Genomic DNA, 22,924 nt, shown 5'->3' with positions numbered 1-22,924 from the left:
TTTTTAATTAAAGTGTTTTTTATTAAACTTTTTTCACCTTTTACATATTATTAAAACATTTCTTACATAACTTTGGTTTCCCCCCCTTCCCTCCCCCCTCCCCCTCTCCCTCCCCCCCTAAGATCTCTCTCTGTGTTCAGTTCTTTGGGTAAACTGTCTCTAATTAAACAATGTGCTTTATCGTAGCCAATAGTAACAGTTCTTGTATTGCTTGTTTGTTTTCTTCTTTGGTCTTTTTGTTGCTTGTCCTCTTGCTGTTTTCTTTTACTGGTTCAGGGGTATTTTTTTGTTACATACCCGCACGGGGCGACGCCATATCCTTTGCCCCTTGTCTGGTCTCTCTCTCTCCCATCCCTCCCTTCCCATCCTATCTCGTTGATCCTTACCGCTTTATTTTATTATGTAGCGAGTCTGTAAGTTATTCTACGTTTCCTAATAAACTCTGTATATATCAATTACATGCTTTGTTATGTCCTATTAGATCCTCGGTTTACTGGTGCTTCCCCACACGGCTCACCACTCCACTTATGCATTTGGTCCAGCACTGTTACTCTGGGCGTGTATCCATCTCAGCCAAATGTCCTGGTATTTTTGGCTGACCTTGCGCTTAGTATATATGCTCCTTTCCCACGGTAAAATTTGGTTGACCTTGTTTTTGAATTCTCCCAGCGTGGGTGGTTCTTCATCCAACCAACGTTGGGCTATTGTTTTTCTGGCTATATACAGTAGTCTAGCTACCGCTAGTTTTTCATGGTCATCCAACGCTAGGTCTTGTATGTATCCCAGGATGCACACGTATGGAGTAAAGTCCATACGTATGCCAAATGCTGTGTTTATTGCATTTCTTATTCCCACCCAATATCTATGCAATTTCGGACAACGCCATAGCATGTGGATTAGGTCCGCCGTGTGGGTTTTGCACCTTACACATATCGGGGAGGTTCTCATTCCTATATTGTGTAAGAAGGCCGGGGTGCGGTACACTCTGTGTATTAGGAATATTTGTGAGACTCTGTGTGACTCACTCAGAGATAACTGGGGTGTCATTTGTAGTATTTCCTCCCAGTGCGACTCCTCAATGGGCCCTATGTCTGCCTCCCATTTTGCTTTTGTTAGTATCGGGTTTCGTGCATTAACCGTGTCCTGTATGTGGGAATATAGTACAGATATTTTCCCTGTTGTGGTGATGGCTTTTCCTATTATGTCCGCTACTATATTAGTTGTCACTGCTATTTCTGTCGAGTTTTTTTCCGCTTGTATAGCGTGTCTAAGCTGCAAATATTTGTAAAAGTCACTATTGGGGATGCTGTAATTCTGTCTTATCTGCTCGAGGGTTTTTAGTTCCCCCCCCCCCCCCCCCTCCAGTATCTGATCCATTCTCCTGACTCCCCTGTCTTTCCACCCTTGGAAGCCTCTTAGCTTGTTGATTTCTGGCAGGTGTGGGTTATTCCATATGGGGGTATGCTGGGTGCAGCTTTTTATATTGAACATATTTCTGGTCTTCCACCATATTTTATGTGTCATTGTTAGTGTGGGGGCGCTTTGACCGTTTTTTTTAAACGCTCCACGTTCCAGGGTTTCGAGCAGGTGTGACCCCCTGAAAAAAATTTTAAGAATTCTAAAACTAGCATCTTGTGTCTCTTCTGTCTCCCATCCCCTGAGATGCTGCAGCTGTGAGGCCACGAAATACGAGAACGGGTTGGGCAAAGCTAGTCCTCCCTTTTCTTTTGAGTTGTATAATAGCTCCAATTTTATCCTGGGTGTCTTCCCTCCCCATATGAGCTCTCTAAATAATCCCTTGACCTTGTGGAAGAATTTTTGTGTTATCCAGTGTGGGGAATTGTGTATTAGATATAGCAGTTGGGGCATCCATATCATTTTTATTAGATTCACTCTTCCTATGATTGACATGGGTAGTTTCCGCCATATGTGAACTCATATAATTTTTCTAAACAATTTTTATACCTTTCAATGCTCTTAAAAGCGTTGAAACTTTAACTTGAACCAATTTTTCGTTAAACTGGGCTGCCTCCAGGCCTAGTTACCACTTAAGCCACATTAACCAAAGCGATTAATGGGTTTCACCTGCCCTCTTGGTTAGCAATGGCCAATTTTTCTGATGTACATTAATACTGTTGATACAGCAATTTTTGTGGGCCCTCGCCTACAGTGTAATCAAATGAATTTTTAGCCCACCTGCATTACAGCTGACGCTACATCCGCTGTGTTGGGCAATGCAATAGGATATATTTATGTACCGCCGGTGGCTTCCTGGCACCCACCCATGCTGTGGGTCCACAGAGAATTATAAATGCATCTGAAACCACATCTAAAGAACCCCAGTCAGACTGGGGCATGCAGTGTGGGCCGAAGCCCACCTGCATTAAGCACAACATTACTACCTCAGCTGTGTTGGGCAATGCAATGGGATATTTCTATGTACCGCCGGTGGCTTCCTGGCACCCACCCATGCTGTGGGTCCACAGGGAATTATAAATGCATCTGTTTCCACTTGTAAAGAACCCCAGTCAGACTGGGGCATGCAGTGTGGGCCGAAACCCACCTGCATTAAGCACGACATTACTACCTCAGCTGTGTTGGGCAATGCAATGGGATATTTTTGTGTACCGCCGGTGGGTTTCAGGGAGCCACCCATGCTGTAGGTGCAGACGGAGTTTAACCTACATGTGTCCACTTGTAAAGAACCCCAGTCTGACTGGGGCATGCAGTGTGGGCCGAAGCCCACCTGCATTAAGCACGACATTACTACCTCAGCTGTGTTGGGCAATGCAATGGGATATTTTTATGTACCGCCGGTGGCTTCCTGGCACCCACCCATGCTGTGGGTCCACAGGGACTTCACAATAGGGAGTTGTACCTGCCTGTGTCTATGAATTAAAAACCGCGGTCTGACTGGGGCATGCAGACACCTTGACAGAATGAATAGTGTGTGGCACATAGGTTCCCCATTGCTATGCCCACGTGTGCAGCTCCTGATGGCGGTGGCACAGGATTATATTTCTCATTGCTTCTGTACAGCTTTGTGGGCTATCGCCCCGCCCCTTTTAAAGAGGGTCGCTGCCTAGCCGTGCCAACCCTCTGCAGTGTGTGCCTGCGGTTCCTCGTCATGGCAGACGCACTTATAAATAGACATGAGGGTGGTGTGGCATGAGGGCAGCTGAAGGCTGCGCAGGGACACTTTTGTGTGCGCTGTGGACACTGGGTCGTGCGGGGGGTTGGGCAGCATGTAACCCAGGAGAAGTGGCAGCGGAGTGTCATGCAGGCAGTGATTGTGCTTTGTTGGAGGTAGTGTGGTGCTTAGCTAAGGTATCCATTGCTAATTAGGGCTTTTCAGAAGTAAAAGTTGTTGGGAGGGGGGGGGGCACTCTTGCCGGTATTGTGGCTTAATAGTGGGACCTGGGAACTTGAGATGCAGCCCAACATGTAGCCCCTCGCCTGCCCTATCCGTTGCTGTGTCGTTCCCATCACTTTCTTGAATTGCCCAGATTTTCACACATGAAAACCTTAGCGAGCATCGGCGAAATACAAAAATGCTCGGGTCGCCCATTGACTTCAATGGGGTTCGTTACTCGAAACGAACCCTCGAGCATCGCGATAATTTCGTCCCGAGTAACGAGCACCCGAGCATTTTGGTGCTCGCTCATCTCTACTTGGCATATCTGATATGATTTTTAAAACTACACATTAAGTTGTTTTTTTTTCATTATAGCATTGCATAGAACTTGCATACAGGTATAAAAGCATAAAAAACATATGGCAATATATACATATACCCTCACAAGACAGTGTCTCAGTGGAGGCAGCAGAATTCTTGGAACAAGATTTTAAGCAACAGGAAATTCTTGGTGTGATTAAAAATTAAAAATTAGGTAAAAGTTCAGGTTCCGATGGCTTCACTTCTAGGTTTTAAAGAGCTTGTGGGGACGTGTTAGCCCCAATACTTTGTGAAGCCTTAAATGCGGTATCGGGGTCTTGCCCTTTCCCGCGTCAAATATTACAAGCAACTATAACAGTGCTCCCTAAGGCGGGAAAAGATCCCCTATGCTGTGGGAATTATCGTCCTATTTCTTTATTGAATGTGGACCTAAAATTTTTTGACAGGTTGATAGCCACTCGTCTACAGCCTATTATCCCTGAATTTATACATAAAGACTGTGTTGGGTTCACCCTTGGGCGGGAATCTAGAGATAATACTATACGGACCCTGTCTCTCATAGGAAGAGCACACGTTACAAACCACCCTCTATCTCTTCTCTCAGTCGATGCTGAGAAGGCATTTGATCATGTCAAATGGAATTTTCTGGAGGCTACAATACGAAAGATAGCACTTGGTGATAAATTACAGAGTTGGATAATGTCACTTTATGAATCCCCCTCGGCAAAGGTATGAATCAGTGGGAAATATTCAAATCCAATTATTATTAGAAATGGAACACGGCAGGGCTGTCCGCTAACACCAACCTTTATTTGTTTCAGTAATGGAATCCCTAGCAAACGCTCTTGGAGCAAATGGGGATATACAGAGCTATAAAGTAGCATCTGTGGAACATAAAGTGGCATTGTTCACTGATGATCTCCTAATCTACATTACAAACCCTCAGTGTGCCCTTCCTCCTATTCTACGTGAGTTTGAGCTATATAGTAGGGTTAGCAATTTTAGGGTCAATATGCATAAATCTGAAGTACTGAATATAACACTCCAGACTACTGATGTTAATCAACTTAAATCCCTCTCTCCTTTGAAATGGTGTGAAGATGATATTAAATACTTAGGGGTTAAGATTCCTCTGACCCAAGGCATCTATTTAACTTAAATTTTGAATCCCTGTACACCGCATGTCTGAAAGATCTAGAGATATGGCGTTCGTTGACGATCTCATGGTTTGGGAAAATTAATACCATTAAAATGAATCTCCTGCCAAAATTCTTATATGTTTTTCAAACCCTCCCTATTCAGATACCAAGGGAATTTTTCCTTAAAATAAGAAAAGCTATTTTACATTTTGTCTGGGGTGGGTCTAGGCCTCGTCTGAGTTATAAAATCCTTACTCAGAGGAAAGACAAAGGGGGCACAGGCCTCCCTAATTTGCTTCTCTATTATAGAGCAGCAATAGGTAAGACTGTAATCAATCTCCTAAATAGACAATCCACGAAACTCTGGGTGGAATTGGAACAGACATCGTGAGAGGCAGGGGACGAGAGAAGGCATGGAGTTTGCCCTTCTTGAGTTCTCTCATGGAAATATTGTATAGTTTTGCTTGCAAAGTGCCTTGATAACAGTCTCTGGCCCCTGGACTCCATTGGTGGGGAATCCAGATTTTTTTATTAGGGGAAGCAATTTTGCCGCTACTAGAAAACTTGAGAATACCGATGCCCAGGATAAGAGATGTTTTGCAGGTAGATGGAATTAAAACATTAACTGAGCTCTTAGGTGACAGTGTACTTGTGGCAGGCACATGGTTTTAATATCTACAGCTATGTAATTTCATACAAAGCCAGGGTCCAATTATGACTCTGATCATTCCATCTACGCCCTTTCGAAGAATTATGTTCCTCTCCTTGGACACTGAGGGGTGAGATTTCTAGGGTCTACATTTTTTTGGTAGCCACGCAGGTATCAGACTCATTGTGGTTTAGGGGAAATTTTGGGGGGGAGGATTATGGGCCACTCCCTATTGGATGGGGAGTGGTCCTGGGCCCTAACCCTGACCCACAAAATTTCTGTCTCGGGTAGACACTATGAGCTAAAGTATAAGCTCTTTTCGTGATGGTATTATATCCCTACCTGCTTGGCAAGGATTCATTTTGGTTCATCAGATAGGTGCTGGAGATGTTTGGAGGGGCAGGGAACCTTTTATGCACATTTGGTGGTCCTGCCCAGATATAACAGGTTTGTGGTCAGATGTTAGGGCTATATGCAACAACCTGAAGGGAAGATCACTGGTACTCACCCCAGAGATGGCTCTTAAAAAAAAGGATACCCTCTGTTTATTTATCTTGGCCATGAAAATTGTGATTCCTCGATTATGGAAACCCCAGGCCGCACCTACGTGCTTGAGCTGGGCATTGGCCATGGATAAGATTAATTATATAGAGGAATTAAGGGCCAAAGATGAAGCTAACTGGTTGGTATACAAAGAAACATGGGAGGTGTGGAGGAGATTCTGTCGCTCCTCAAGTTTTGACAGGTGGCTCATGTACGGAGTAGTGCAACCTCAAGAGAGGACATGAGGGAAAGACTAGGCGCAAGGCAAGAGAGGCATGGCTAAACAAATAAATAAGTAATAAAGCATCAGGGTGACCAGAGACTTTTCCCTTCGTTTTTTTTTCTTTCTTTTTTTTCTCTCTTTTCTTTTATTTATTTAGTATGAAGTAATGGATTGGTTTATAAACGAATCTCAGAGGCTAATGGTGTCCAGTGGGACCTCAACAAGAACCACCTTGGTTATCTGTGTTGTACCGAAGTAGCTTGTCGGAGGCAAACTGAACACTAAGTCAAGCAAGTAATGGTATTGATTTATACATATATGAATAATGGTAAGGATATTTATTATTTAGAGTGGAGTTTTTGCTGATTAATGATTACCAAGGGGTGGTACCCAGGTGTTTATTAAATTTTTGCACAAATTTTTACACAAATTTTTAGCCTATCAAGAACATAGAATTGTTTAAGCACAAGGATATCCAACCCTGTGCTCAGCTGGCATCAGCGCATACTGACATTTGCTGTACGGTAGATGGTTCGCATGGAGAGCTATTGGACATGCGCAGTATAGTTTTTCAAATCCCCGCATCATTGCTAGGTGATAACGCAGGTACCCGCAACCTTTCTGCAATGTCATTGCAGAAAAACTGCGGGTCCAACGGCTTCCATTGTCTTCAATGGAAGCTGTCTATGCAGAATCTGCCCCCAAAAAAAGCATGCCGCATTTTTTGCTCCTCAAGCAGATTTCCGCTCGTGTAGAAAAAAACATGTTTTTTATAGCATGCTATGGGCGATATTTGCTGCAGAATCTGGAGACGGACACCCACTCCAGATTCTGCAATGCAAATCCGCCCGTGTGCACCGGCCAAACTTTTGTGGTGCATTCTACGAAACCTATGAGAGGAGTCTATTGCAATCTGCTGGAGATAAGGTCTAATAGGCTGAGTTACATGGCAGACATAGAGGCCTTTGTCAGGTTTGCGGCTGTCATGAAAACGCATTGATACCTTGCAATCACACTGCAGGGTGCTGATAGGTGACAGAGGGACGTTGTAGTCCGCCCATTCCATTTACTACTTGAGTTGCCCACCTTTGAAATCGTTCAAGCTCTGATATGTCCTTCTTGAGTATCGGTGCCCCAAACTGTATACAGTATTCCATGTGTGGTCTGGCCAGTTGTTTGTCAAGAGAAAGAAAAATAATCTTGTGGTATTCCTGGTGGAGCCAAGATTGACAGAGGGTGACACCCCTGTAGCTGATTTAGTGCAGTGGCTGTTGCCCAGCAGGTCCTGCAAGCCCAGTAAAGATTCTGAAAAAAAGCATACCGTGCCCGCCTGCGCCACAGCCACTAACCCCCCGGAGTGACTTACCCGGCAGCGGTGGGAGGGGGGCAGAAGGCCGAACCACTCCTCAGAGTTGAAATGCTGCATGCCATCGCCCAAAGGGAGGGCAAAGATATTGCTTTACCGGAAGCGGCCGTCACAGAGCAGTGATGCGGGCGGTGGAATGGAGATCACTGCCAGAGGCCAGGAGGGAGGCGCTTCAGAAAACAGAGAAGTGAGCGTCTGGCATCACAGAGCTGTGATGCTGCCGCCGAATCGGAGACCACTGCCGCTGGGTGGGAGGGAGGTGCCGCAGAAAAATGAGATGTGAGCGGCCGGGCGCGTAGCCCGCATGGCACAAATGCTGTCTGGGACGGAGCACACAGGCTACAGCCTCTGCATACATTTGTCCCAGTGCTGCAGCCTTAGGCTGACGGTTACTGTAGTTCTTAGCCTTATATTATGACATCTAAATGCTGGCATGTTGCAGCCTATAGTAACCCTCAGCCTAAGGCTGCAGCTCTTGGACAATCTATCCACACTGTGCTGCTAGGACCTTTCGGCCTTGAGCCAATTGGAAGCTGGGGGTGTGAGAGCGGCGTTCCTCCTGTCAAATCCCTAGTTTCCGGTAGCATCAAGGTACACTAATACCATTCTCGTCATGTGCCCCTAGAACGTCTTTGATGCGCTCCATGATCTTACTTGCCTTGGCAGCAGCTGCCTGACGCTGGTTGCTCCATTTCAGTTAATTAATATCAGTGCTATGCAGTGTTTTCCCATTTAGTACAGTGGAGAAAAGAAGTATTTAGTCAGATACCAATTGTACAAGTTCTCCCACTTAAAAAGATGAGGGAGGCCTGTAATTGACATCATAGGTAGACCTCAACTATGAGAGACAACATGAGAAAACACATCCAGAAAATCACATTGTCTGATTTGTAACGAATTTATTTGCAAATTATGGTGGAAAATAAGTATTTGGTCAATAACAAACGTTCATCTCAATACTTTGTTATATATCCTTTACTGGCAATGACAGAGTTCAAAAGTTTTCTGTAAGTTCTCACATAGTTGGCACACACTGTTGCTGGTATGTTGGCCCATTCCTCCATGCAGTTCTCCTCAAGAGCAGTGTTGTTTTGGGGCTGTCGCTTGGCAACACAGACTTTCAACTCTCTCCAAAGGTTCTCAATAGGGTTGAGATCTGGAGACTGGCTAGGCCACTTCAGGACTTTGAAATGCTTCTTACGAAGCCACTCCTTCGTTGCCCTGGCAGTGTGCTTGGGATCATTGTCATGCTGAAAGACAAAGCCACGTTTCATCTTCAGTGCCCTTGCTGATGGAAGGAGGTTTGCACTCAAAATCTCACGATACATGGCCCCATTCATTCTTTCATATATACGGATCAGTCACCCTGGTCCCTTTGCAGAGAAACAGCACCAAAGCATGATGTTGCCACCCCCATGCTTCACAGTAGGCATGGTGTTCTTTGGATGCAACTCAGCATTCTTTCTCCTCCAAACACAACGAGTTGTGTTTCTGCCAAACAGTTCTACTTTAGTTTCATATGACCATATGATATTCTCCCAATACTCTTCTGGCTCATCCACATGCTCTCTAGCAAACTTCAGTCGGCCCCGGACATGTACTGGCTTAAAGGGGTTGTCCCGCGAAAGCAAGTGGGTCTATACACTTCTATATGGCCATATTAATGCACTTTGTAATGTACATTGTGCATTAATTATGAGCCAAACAGAAGTTATTCACTTACCTGCTCCGTTGCTGGCATCCTCGTCTCCATGGTGCCGTCTAATTTTCAGCGTCTAATCGCCAGATTAGACGTGCTTGCGCAGTCCGGTCTTCTGCTTTTCTCAATGGGGCCGCTCGTGCCGGAGAGCAGCTCTGTGTAGCTCCGCCCCGTCACGTGCCGATTCCAGCCAATCAGGAGGCTGGAATCGGCAATGGACCGCACAGAAGCCCTGCGGTCCACGGAGGGAGAAGATGCCGGCGGCCATCTTCACCGGGTAAGTAAGAAGTCACCGGAGCGCGGGGATTCAGGTAAGCGCTGTGCGGATTTTTTTTTTAGGTCCCTGCATCGGGTTTGTCTCGCGCCGAACGGGGGGGCTGTTGAAAAAAAAAAACCCGTTTCGGCGCGGGACAACCCGTTTAAGCAGTGGAACACGTCTGGCACTGCAGGATCTGAGTCCCTGGCTGCGTAGTGTGTTACTTATGGTAGCCTTTGTTACGTTGGTCCCAGCTCTCTGCAGGTTATTCACTAGGGTCCCCCGTGTGGTTCTGGGATTTTTGTTCACCATTCTAGTGATCATTTTGACCCCACGGGGTGAGATCTTGCATGGAGCCCCAGATCGAGGGAGATTATCAGTGGTCTTGTATCTCTTCCATTTTCTAATTATTGCTCCCACAGTTGATTTCTTCACACCAAGCTGCTTGCCTATTGCAGATTCAGTCTTCCCAGTCTGGTGCAGGGCTACAATTTTGTTTCTAGTGTCCTTCAACAGCTCTTTGGACATCACCATAGTGGAGGCCAGAGGAGCCTCTTAAAGAAGTTACAGGTCTGTGAGACCCAGAAATCTTGCTTGTTTGTAGGTGACCAAATACTTATTTTCCACCATAATTTGCAAATAAATTTGTTAAAAATCAGACAATGTGATTTTCTGGATGTGTTTTCTCATGTTGTCTCTCATAGTTGAGGTCTACCTATGATGTCAATTACAGGCCTTTCTTATCTTTTTAATAGGAGAACCTGTACAATTGGTATCTGACTAAATACTTTTTTCCCCCCACTGTATTTGACTGAAGAGGAGTGACAGTGTTTTAACACCTTTATGTAATGGTGACATGTATGTATCTAAGAGGTTTCTATTGTGCAGATGGTAAAGTTACGGGATTAAACTGTTATATTCTGCCATCTAGTGGTCACGACTGAAACATGTACTTTTAAAAAACATTTTCTATACAATTTCATCATGAAGACAGTGAATCATTTATTAAGCAAGACCCCAATACTTTCTTTGGATGTCTTTTTTCTCCATCTTCACAATGTGATGTTTTGTGCTTATGGGAATTATTGGTAATGGCTCCGGGGTGAAGACCGTTCACAAGGCTCATGTAATGTCTTCTTCTACAAGGTATTGTTTGCCAGATAATGGCTCTGAGTTACATATGCTGTCAGGAAGGAGTTCTGGGAGGTGAAATGTCACACACAGTGGATTTTGATCAGGAATTTCTGCAGCAGAAAAACCTGTACTATTTGGAGTGGATTTTGCCGTGGATCCGCACTGAATGCTACGCTATTTCATCTGGGGGCTTCGGACGGGTCTGCAGCAGAGACCCTAAATGGAGCCTCCCACGCAGATGTGAGCAGAGCTTTATTGTGCTGTTTGTGCTCTTTTTATACTTTATTCACAGGTACTGTAACTTTTGTATTGCTCTTTGTTACTGTTAAGGCTCTTAGGGTTACATGTTAGATTTGGCGAATCCTGAAGTGGCAGAACTGCTGGGTTATAAGAAGGACTGCCATACAAGCCCTGCAGTAAGAGTACAAGTGTCACCTGACTTGGTGAAGAGGAAAGTTAGCGTGGAGTCCATCCAGTGTGCCGTAGATGTATGGTTTTCTGCCTGCCCTCTGACCAGCAGGGAGATGACTGCTCCAGTAAGAAGGTGAGCGCAGGGTCAGCTAAGCAAGTCCTAGAAGTGGACGACTCAATTATTAGGGGGACAGACAGGGCAATCTGCCACAAAGACTGAGATCCTCAAACGGTGTGTTGCCTTCCTGGTGTTCGAATTTGACACATCTCAGATTGGGTTGACAGATTACTGGGAGGAGCTGGTGAGAATCCACTGGTCATGGTGCACATAATCACATTATAATCTTAATTTGCATACTGCCAACTTATTTCGCAGCGCTTTCGAGGCCTTTGGGGAATACAAATAATACGAAAATTACAGAAATTACAAGTTTCATGTGGTATTCAATTATTTAGAAAAAGAGAGGGTGGGGGTGATAACACGTGATATACAGTTTTTAGGACACAAATGGGTGGGGGTAGTACAGGAGGTATGGGGCAGGAAGTGTACATGATAGGCAAAAGTGTAAAGCCATAGGGAGGAGCAGGGAGCATATTGTGGGGGTGGGGGACTAGATCAGGTGGTTTGGTATGCTTCTTTGAAGAGGTGTGTCTTTAAGACGCGTTTGAAGTTCCATACATTTGGAATTGTCCAGATGTTTTGGGGTAGAGTGTTACAGAGGGCCGGTGCTGCTCTAGAGAAATATTGGGGGTGAGCATGTGAGGTTCGTATTAGGCACATAGGCACACTGGTACTAATGACAAAGTCAAAGGTCAATGGAGGACCCTTAAAAATGATTTCTGGGATCTAGGATGTACGTTTGGGTAAAGCTCCTCCAAAGTAGTTTTCTCTCACATACTACCTGTACCATGAGCCACACCAGAAAGGCAGCAGGAGATTAGGGAGGTAAACAAGTGGATCCAGAGTTGGTGTAAGCAAGAGGGGTTTGGGTTGCTGGAGAATTGGGCAGACTTTGCTGTCGGCTACAAGCTCTACCATAGGGATAGGCTGCGTCTCAATGGGGAGGGTGCAGCTGTGCTGGGGGATAAGATGGCTAGAAGGCTGGAGGAGTGTTTAATCTAAGGACTGGGGGGGGGGGCAACAAGAGAAATAGTGGGGAAGACAGTGTAGACAGAGAAATTGGGGTAGAAGGAGAGGTTAGTGCAGTTGGAACTGACAGAGCAGCAAATAGAACCGTAAGTGGTATAATAAAGACAGCAGCCATCCTTAAGGAAAACAGCAGTATAACTCCTCCTCAGCATGGGATCATGAAGGGTCGATCACGTCAAACCAACTTGATCAGCTTCTACAACGAAGTAAGTTCTAGACTAAACCTGGGAGAGTATTGATTTCGTATATCTAGGTTTTTCTAAAGTATCTAACACAGTGTCGCATAATAGGTTAATATATAAAATGAGACAGCTGGGTCTGGGTGAAAACATGTGTATCTAGGAAAATAACTAGCTCAGAGATAGAAAGCAGAAGGTGGTAATACATGGTTTGTACTCTGATTGGGCTACCATTGCTAGTGGGGTGCCATAGGATTCAACACTAGGTCCCATTCTATTCAATATGTTTAGTAATGACCCGATAGAAGGACTGCACAGTAAAATATCAATATTTGCAGACCTTAAGAAATTATACAAGATAATTAATACAATGGAGGACAATGGAGTTGGGAAGGAATTGTTTTCCCAAGAATGAGGCAAATTGGCTTCTGCCTTATTGGGTTTTTTAGCCTTCCTCTGGATCAACAAGGAGGGGTGGGGAAAAACAGGCTGATCTTTTTTCAGCTTAGCATATATTACTATGTCTGATGTGGAGCTGTTAGGAGAGGAGAATTCCAGCCAGTAATGTTCCTGCATTAGCGGACTACGGGGGGTGAGTCGAACTCTTGGATTGCTGTCCTGTGGACCAAAGGTTTTGGTTATAACCTGTTGTCCTGTGTTCTTTTCTGTTCAAGTAAGTGCTCTACTAAGAGACTGTAATCATTATGCTGTCTGCCTTAGATAGGGCCTTATTCACACAATCGTATTTACGCTGGTATTTAGCCACGTAAGAAAAAAAAATTGCCCAAAAATCACGACCATCCGAACCATTGGATTCCAATGTATTCATTCAGATGAGCGATTTTTGAGTGTATAAAAAAAATTGCACCGGGAAAAATAGTACATCGGCCATTTTATATGCCGCATGAAAAGATAGTTCTTGCCCTATCTTTTACCAAAATACGCAGGAAGCTCCCATAGACCTCTATGGAAGCGGGAGGAGGAGGGATTTTACTGCGTACGATGCAGCTGGCTCTGATTGGGCTACCATTGCTAGTGGGGTGCCATAGGATTCAACACTAGGTCCCATTCTATTCAATATGTTTAGTAATGACCCGATAGAAGGACTGCACAGTAAAATATCAATATTTGCAGACCTTAAGAAATTATACAAGATAATTAATACAATGGAGGACAATGTATACAGCTGCAAAAGGATCTAGATAAGCTGGGGGCTTGAGTAAAACATGGCAAATGAAGCTCAATATTGATAAATGTAAGGTTATGCACATGGGCAGGAGAAACGGATGTCACCAATATACACTAAATGGGGTACAGCTAGGGAAAAGTGATATCAAAAAGGACTTGGGGGTACTAGTGGACTGTAGACTTAACTGGAGCAACCAATGCCAGCCAGCTGCTGCAAAGGCAAATAAAGTCTTGGGGTACATTAAAAGAGATATAAGGGTGAGGAACGAGAACATTATTCTTCTACTATGGAATACTGTGTATAGTTCTGGACACCGGTGCTCAGGAAAGACATTGCAGTGCTAGAGGGGGTTCAAAGAAGGCCAACTAAATGAATGGAATGAGAAGACTGGAATATCCAGAGAGGCTACCAAAATTGGGTCTATTCACCCTGGAAAAAAAGGCGGTTAAGTGCGACCAAATAACTATGTATAAATACATTAGGGAACAATACAAGGATCTCTCCCATCATCTGTTTACACCCAGGACTGCATCGGTAACAAGAGGGCATCCGCTACGTCTAGAAGAAAGCAGATTTCATCACCAACAAACAAAGGGGTTCTTTACTGTAAGAGCAGTTAGACTGTGGAACTCTCTGCCAGAGGAAGTGGTGATGGCAAAATCAATGGAGGAATTTAAGAGGAGGCCTCTTTTTGGAGCGCTATGAAATTGCAGGATATAGACATTAAATAACCAGTGAGATTGTTGATCCGAGTCTTGAAGTCAGGTAGGAACTTTCAAATGTTGATCCAGGGATCAATCTTACTGCCTTTATGGAGTTGGGAAGGAATTGTTTTCCCAAGAATGAGGCAAATTGGCTTCTGCCTTATTGGGTTTTTTAGCCTTCCTCTGGATCAACAAGGAGGGGTGGGGAAAAACAGGCTGATCTTTTTTCAGCTTAGCATATATTACTATGTCTGATGTGGAGCTGTTAGGAGAGGAGAATTCCAGCCAGTAATGTTCCTGCATTAGCGGACTACGGGGGGTGAGTCGAACTCTTGGATTGCTGTCCTGTGGACCAAAGGTTTTGGTTATAACCTGTTGTCCTGTGTTCTTTTCTGTTCAAGTAAGTGCTCTACTAAGAGACTGTAATCATTATGCTGTCTGCCTTAGATAGGGCCTTATTCACAAAATCGTATTTACGCTGGTATTTAGCCACGTAAGAAAAAAAAATTGCCCAAAAATCACGACCATCCGAACCATTGGATTCCAATGTATTCATTCAGATGAGCGATTTTTGAGTGTATAAAAAAATTGCGCCGGGAAAAATAGTACATCGGCCATTTTATATGCCGCATGAAAAGATAGTTCTTGCCCTATCTTTTACCAAAATACGCAGGAAGCTCCCATAGACCTCTATGGAAGCGGGAGGAGGAGGGATTTTACTGCGTACGATGCAGCTGGCTCTATTTAACCCCTTAGTGACCAGCCCATAGTCTATTTATATTTACGTCCTGCCCAAGTGAGCTTTATTTCCTGAGGACGTAAAAACAAGTGTCCTGCAGGGATTAAAGCCACGTGGGCTCTGAACGTGACAGCTCTATGCTGTCGGTGCCTGTAGGTAGCTGGCAGCAGGAAGCTGTCATCCTGGGCCGCGGGGGGGCCCCACCAGTAACACGATCGCATTAAACTAAACAAAGTTTTTAAAAAGTTAGACTTTCAGTTCCCCTCACGGATCGCTTGCATGAGGGGGGCTGAAAATGTTCACCACAGTCCTCCCCACTGATTCGGTCCAGAGCGGACCCTCCGACATCTTCTGCTCATGCATGCCAAAGGAAAAATGCACATGCACAGAAGCCTGGGTCGCACGGGAAATTTAAAATCTCCAGTCTACCGGAGATTTTAAATAAATAGATAAGATAGATAAAAACCTGTCATTACCCGTCATCACCCCGCCATCACCGTCCCTCATACCCTAATCACCCAATTATATTCCTGTCTGCTTTTTTGGGGGTTCATTTTTTTTTTGTCTAACTCCATTAAAATAAATTTTCTATAATGGAGCGTAGGCGCTACAGCGCTAAGCAAGCGTACGCGCTACTCTAGTCAGAAGAGGAGGTTTTTTTTGAGAGTGACGACTCTGCTTCTAGCGACATGAAGGTTAAGGAAGAGGTTGTGGCAGCGGGGCCAAGTAATGCGGCGCCTGCCACTGCGTGAAGTTCCGCAAATTTATTTTTGCCCCGCATCCCTGAATTTACAGCGACTCCAGGCGTCAATATGGATGTGGCAAATTTTACCCCCTTTAATTTTTTTAATGTGTTTATTACCGAAGGCGTCCTGAAGCTTATTGTCCAGGAGACTAACACCTATGCTGAACAATACATTACTGCGCACCCCACGCCGGTATATTCAGCAACGTGGACCGCCAGAGATGTCCCTGAGTTTAGAAAATTTGGGGGAATTGTCCGGCTAATGGGACTCGTAAAAAAGTCCTCATTATGGTCCTATTGGTCCACAAGCACCGTTCACGCGACGCCCGTATTTGCGTCAATAATGCCCCGACGCAGATATGAAAATATTATGCGTTTTTTTCATTTCGCTAATAATGTCCAAATCCCCCCCAGAAATGACCCAGCGTATGATAGATTGTGCAAATAAGGCCCCTTATATCGCTACTAAAAGATGCCTGTAAAAACATTTATACCCCCAAAAAAAGTTTGGACGTGTCTCTCATGAATTTTAAGGGCCGTTTATCATTTCGCCAATTTATACCCTCAAAACGCGCTAATATGGCGTTAAGCTATATAAAATTTGTGAGAGCGCAACAGGTTATAAGTGCGATTTTTTTTTTTTATGAGAGCAGGAATTGACAAATAAAACCCCCTAACTGTCCCGAAACTTTTGGCGTTAATGGAAAGATTGTGTTGAAGCTCGTGGGCCCATTTTTAAATAAAGGGTACCACATTTATACAGATATTACACCAGTATCCCACTTTATAAAGCGTTACACGATGCAGACACAGGGGCCTGGGGAAATGTGCGCAAAAATAGGGTAGGGTTTAGAGATGAGCGAACGTACTCGTTTCGAGTAATTACTCGATCAAGCACCACGATTTTCGAGTACTTCAGTACTCGGGTGAAAAGATTCGGGGGGCGCCGGGGGGCGGGGGGAGGCGTGGCGGAGCGGGGGGTAGCAGCGGGGAACGGGGGGAGCCCTCTCTCTCTCCCTCTCCCCCCCACTCCCCGCTGCAACCCCCCACTCACCCACCGCGCCCCCCGAATCTTTTCGCCCGAGTACGGAAGTACTCGAAAATCTCGGTACTCGGACAAAAAGGGGCGTGGCCGAGTACGCTCGCTCATCTCTAGTAGGGTTCCCACAACCCCTGATTTCCAGGCACGTAGACAGGAGAGCGTCTTACGCACTGGCAAATGACCCCTTGCTTGCCGTAAAATTTCGTGACAGAAAAGACGTTTTTATGCTCTCCACTGTGCATGTAGACACCTCCGTTACAGTAAGGGAGAGGGGGGCTGCAATGGAGAAAACTAAACCGGCCTACATAACAAACTACAATAAATTTATGGGGGGGGGGGGGCGTCGATTTGTCTGACCAGGCGCTACAGCCATATCTCGTAAAGTGCAAAACGAGAGCCTGGTATAAGTAGGTAGCGATCTACCTGGTACAGATCGCTACGTATAACGCGTACTTCATTTATAAATCATCCGGGGGCACGCTGAGCTTCCTCCAGTTCCAGGAGCAGCTTATTGAACTCCTTTTATTTGACACCACATCAGGATGCATTACAGTCTGAGGAGGTGCGAAGGCTCACAGAGCGCATTTTCTGCATACCATCCCTGAAACTGCTGGCAAAAAATACCCCCCCAAAAAGTGTCGGGTCTGCAGCAAACAATGGAGGAGGAGGGATATACGATTTTATTGCCCCATGTGTCCATCCAAACCAGGCCTCTGTAATTACCCCTGGTTTGAAACCTACTATACCATTTTACATTATTAATTTTATTTAATATATAGGAAACGCTAAAAGGGGGTGTGGGTGGGTTCTTTTTAGGGAGTCAATTTCATTTTTATTAGTGCGTCTCCCCAGTTTTTCTTGCTTGAAACAAAGAGAACGGCCATGAAAGTGACAAGTTTGGTGAAAATAATGAAATCGCATTTATTTTTCACATGCTTTATCATTTTTTAAAAAATGTGGCGTCAGAATGCTCAGTACACCCCTAGATAAATGAGCTAAGGGGTCTTGATGTCAAAATTGGGCCACTTGTGAGGGTGTTCTATTATTTTGCCAGTTTATTGTCTCTACAAGCGTGCAATGGAGCCTGGAATTTATTCAGTTGCGCCCTGAAATCAAACGGATGCTGCCTCCATTATAGGCCTAGCCATGCGCCCTCTAAGAAGATTGGGGCTACAATGTGTATGTTTCTGAACAGAGGACAAACAGGGGTACCCATTTTAGGGTGCAAGTCTTCATTCATATATGTGTTGTAAAAAAAAAACTGTTTTTAAAATGAAAGAATTACCAAAAAATGAAAATCGTAATTTTTTCCTTCTGCTTAGCTTACATTCATTAAAAAACTGAAGTCAAAAAAGGCATCGTACCCCTAGATGAATTCGTTAGGGGGTCTAGTTTTCAAAATGGGATCACTTGTGGGGGTTCTGAATCGTTTTGGTCACTTAAAGGCTCTACAAGTGGGCAATAAGGCCTAAATCTCTTTCAAGCAAAATTTTTGTTATGAAAGCCACCGGTAGCTCCTTTAATTTTTGGCCCCATTGTGCATACAGACGTAAGATTAGGGCCACAATGGGTATGTTTCTGAGCATGGGACAAACGGGTATCCATTTTGGGGTGCAAGTCTTCATTCATATATGTGCTGTACAAAAAAACATTTTAAAATAACAGAATTACCAAAAAAAATTAAAATAGTAATTTTTTCCTTCTGCTTTGCTTAGATTTATTCAAAAACCGTGAAGTCAAAAAGCAATCGTACCCCTAGATGAATTCGTTAAGGGGTCTAGTTGTCAAAATAGGGTCATTTGTGGGGGTTCTCCATCGTTTTGGTCACTCTACAAGTGTGCTACAAGGCCTAAATCTCCTTCAAGCAAAATTTCTGTTCTGAAAGCCACTAGTTGCTCCTTTCATTTTGGGCCCCTTTGTGCATACAGACCTACTATTAGGGCCACAATGGGTATGTTTCTGAACACAGGACAAACAGGGGTACCCATTTTGTTGTGGAAATCCTCATTTTCATGTGTACTACAGAAAAAAATCCTGTGTTTAAAATGACATATTTGTAAAAATATGAAATTTTAGTTTTCCTCTTTTAAATTGCATTGACTCCTGAAAAAAACTGTGGGGTTAAAATACTCATGACACTCCTCAGCGAATATGTTAAGCGAGTTTTTAAAATGGGGTCATTTGGGGGGCGTGGCTTGGCGATGGCGGCGTGAGCACCCCATTCCCTGAGCTCCCGCCAGTCCCACCGCTAAAAACCCACATTTAAGCCACTACAACAACAAAACAACGGCACCAAAACTTACATGGGTCGCAGGAGAGTCTCAAGCCGCCCAGCGGCACCACCAGAGACAAAAACAATCGGTATCCAGCAATACTTGCAGTCCCCCAGCGCCGCGGGTGCCGCACCCAAAATGGCGCCGGCCCATACACGCAGCCTCTCCTCACTTCCGGATAGCAGCAAGGGGACCTCCGGAGCTGAAAGCCGCGCTGGAAATTGCCACGGCTCCTGCTCAGCAGGAGAAGAAGATAGAGACGATGCAGCACAGGGAAGAAGACCAGCGCCGACAGATGAGGTGAACTTCCCCCAACCCCCAGGTTCCCCTGAGGAGAGGGACGGCCAGGTGGGGAGCGAGCAGTCATCCAGCCCAGACAGCTGTACAGCGACAGAACAAAGCCCCCAGGCTGTTATGAGCCCTAATCATTCACCTCCAACAACCCCATATGAGGAGAGGGACACAATTAAACGATATCAGGCACAAATACCTGAAGAGAGCCCCCAGAAGTACCCAAGTACCAGTAGCCCAGCCATGGCACATGCCCAAACCACATTGATGGGTCACTCTGCCGGAAGCGGCAATCGCTGAGATCGGGGCTACACTGCGAGGCCAAGCAGGGGTCAGGGTACCAATCACGACATGACCAATGTACCCCAAAACCAGAGCATGTCCCCTGATTGGATGCAAACACACTCGCAGGACAACAGTCGCTCGCGCCCTCGGGGCCACAGCAGTAACCCTGGCTATATTACTTCACCCGCCCGCGTATCTCCAGACGAACTGATGCAAGACGACCCCTGGGACTGGAAGGAACACTTGCGGTCACTGCCCACAAAAAGAGACTTCCGGAGACTGGAGGACTCCCACAAACAAGCCCTGTCTCTTGTGCAACCGGAGCTGCGACATGTGGGCCAAAGGCTGCAAACCATGGAGCAGGCACAGGACGAGGTGTTCACGCAGCTGGACGCCCATAGTCACGTTATTAATGCCCAGACACTTCAGATAGCAGATATCCTGTCCCATTTGGATGACCTAGAAAACAGGTATCGACGCAACAACATACGCTTACGGGGTCTGTCTGAGGAGGTAACTCCAGAGCAGCTGGAAAACTGGGTATGCAACATGTTTTGCTCTCTACTACACCGAGACCACTCCGAGGCGGTAGAAATAGATCGTATCCATAGAAGCCTGGGTCCTAGACCTGAGGACCCGAGAAAATACTGTGATGTAATTTGTAGGATCCATTTCTACAAAGATAAAGAGGTGATACTAAAACAAGCTTGAGACAATAACCCAGCTCTTGTCCATAATGGCTCTCCTATCACAATATTCCCGGACCTGGCCCGACGCACTCTACAGCTTCACAGGGCAGTGAGGCCACTCCTGAATGCTCTACAGGAGAAGAATATAATTTACAGATGGGGCTACCTGTGTCAACTGATAGCATCTAAGAAGGCTAAAACTCCGGCGGACCTCCCAAGATTCCTAGGGACCTTGGAGCTACCCATGGTAGCACTGACGGACTGGCCGTCCCTACCATCACTACCAGTCGTGGCCCCTAGAGAGACCTGGCGAGAGGCCCATCCTCGAAACCACCCAAGATTCACCCCTCCCACATGAGAACTATAAAGAAACACAACCGCAAGAGCTAAACGTGGATGACTAGAGAAATACTCCCACACAACTAGACTTGTACAGAAGAGGCCAATCGACGGACCGATGACCCAATTCTTTCCACTCTCCCCCCTTCCGCCCCTCCCCTAATTCCCTCCCCACCCCCCACCCCCTTTTTTTTCTTTTCCTCTCCCCCCCCCCTTCTATTCCACACACCCCCTCCCTTTCTCTTTTTTTTTGTTTTTGTTTTGTTATGCTACTCAAGTCTCCACCTCCAGGCCAATGTTTATGTTTGTTTGTTATGACAAGTTGTAGGTGTGGGGGCTACACTAGCCACACCCCAAAGACTTTTCAGACTCACCCAAGCTTCAAGATCGAAGACTGCTGTTCAAACTGCACTCACTTAAGAATTACGGGTTCTGCACTTGTGCCCCAGTTGGGCATTTTTTAAATATGTTATCATCTGGTGGGAGAGACGGGGGTGCTCGCGGCGGTGTCCCCTTCTACTTCCCTCAATAGGCTAGACGCCACTACATGCCGTCTATTCTCTGGCGCAAGCCACACGAACACCTACCCCTATGAGTTCAGGGCCCTGTCCCCTGACTGACAGATTACTGTATTTCTGTCACCTTACTACAATCTTCCCCTCTACTTTTCCACTCTCTCCTAACTCCTTGGCTTATCCCGACGGCGGCGACCCGTACCCATAACTCGCCAACATGACGAGCACATCCTTTTGTACTTACAATACCAGAGGATTAAATTGCCCAACCAAAAAAGGCCAGATCCTAGCACACATGCATAAAAAACGTATTCTGATTGCTATGTTTCAAGAAACTCACTTTAGAAGAGGCCACGTCCCAAAATGTACCAACAAATTCTATCCCCATTGGTATTATAGTACCCACCCTGACAAAAAAACATGTGGAGTTTCTGTAGCCATACACAAAAGCTTACCATTTAACCTCCTCTCCCCAGAGATCGACCCGGAGGACAGATACCTTTTCTTAAAATTGGAACTGGGGGAAAGAGTACTTACGATAGCTAATGTATATTTCCCTAACTCAGGACAGGTCGCCTTCGGGATCCGGGTTTTGGACCAGCTGGCTCGGTTTGCTTCTGGAACCGCGATTATCCTCGGAGGAGACCTAAACCTATGCATGGATTCACACCTTGACTCAACATCAGGTAGGTCTGGGGTGTTCCTGGTGGCTGTGCATAGACTACGGAGACAGATGGCCTCACTTAAACTCATTGACCTCTGGAGGACTCTGCATCCCGAGGTCAAGGACTTTAGCCACTACTCCCCAGCCCACAACAGTTACAGCCGGTTAGACTACCTATTCATTTCACATGGTCTCTTAGATCTAGCGCCTAAAAGTTCGATAGGTAGGCTAGTCTGGCCGGACCACGCACCGGTCTATGGGGCACTAACAAAGGGAGAAACAGGATTTGGCCGAAACAACTGGCGATTGAACGATAACCTCCTGGGGGACGCCTGCTGCTTAAGCGAGGTATGCCAGGCTATTGAAAATTTCATAGAAATACACAAGACAGACAAAACGGCCCCACCCATGAAATGGGAGGCCCTGAAATGTGTCCTTCGCGGAATTTTCATTTTGCACGGGGCAAGGCTTAAGAAAGAGAGAGACGGTAAAATACGGGATCTACTGACAAAACTGGATCTAGCGGAGCAATCCAACAAATCAAAAGCCACCCCATCCCTGAGTGCAGAAATCTCCCTACTACGTCAGCAGATCCTGGCAATTATGGACCAGGCTACTTTGTGCGCAAGAGAAAAAATGAGAGGAGGATATTACGAGTATGGAAACAAATGTAGCGCTTGGCTGGCTAGAACACTTAACCCACGAGAACCGCAATCGTACATACTTGCACTAAACTCGCCCAGCAGGAAGAGGTTCATACCAACGCAGAGATAATGGAATGTTTCCACAAATATTATAGAGATCTATATAATATCCGGGGTAACAACATAGGTCACAGGGAGTCTGGGGACTCGGGAATGGTATCCTATGTGGAGGCCCACAGCCCGGGGCCCGTCTCCAGTGAGGAATCAGAGGCTATGGAAGAGGACATCTCAGAACAAGAGATCCTAGACGGAATCCAGAAGCTTAGAATTGGAAAAAGCCCAGGCCCAGACGGCTTTCCACCCAGATTTTATAAGATATG

The sequence above is a fragment of the Eleutherodactylus coqui genome, chromosome 3 (assembly GCF_035609145.1).
Source record: "Eleutherodactylus coqui strain aEleCoq1 chromosome 3, aEleCoq1.hap1, whole genome shotgun sequence".
Classification (NCBI taxonomy): domain Eukaryota; kingdom Metazoa; phylum Chordata; class Amphibia; order Anura; family Eleutherodactylidae; genus Eleutherodactylus; species Eleutherodactylus coqui.
This window is presented reverse-complemented; position numbering follows the sequence as displayed.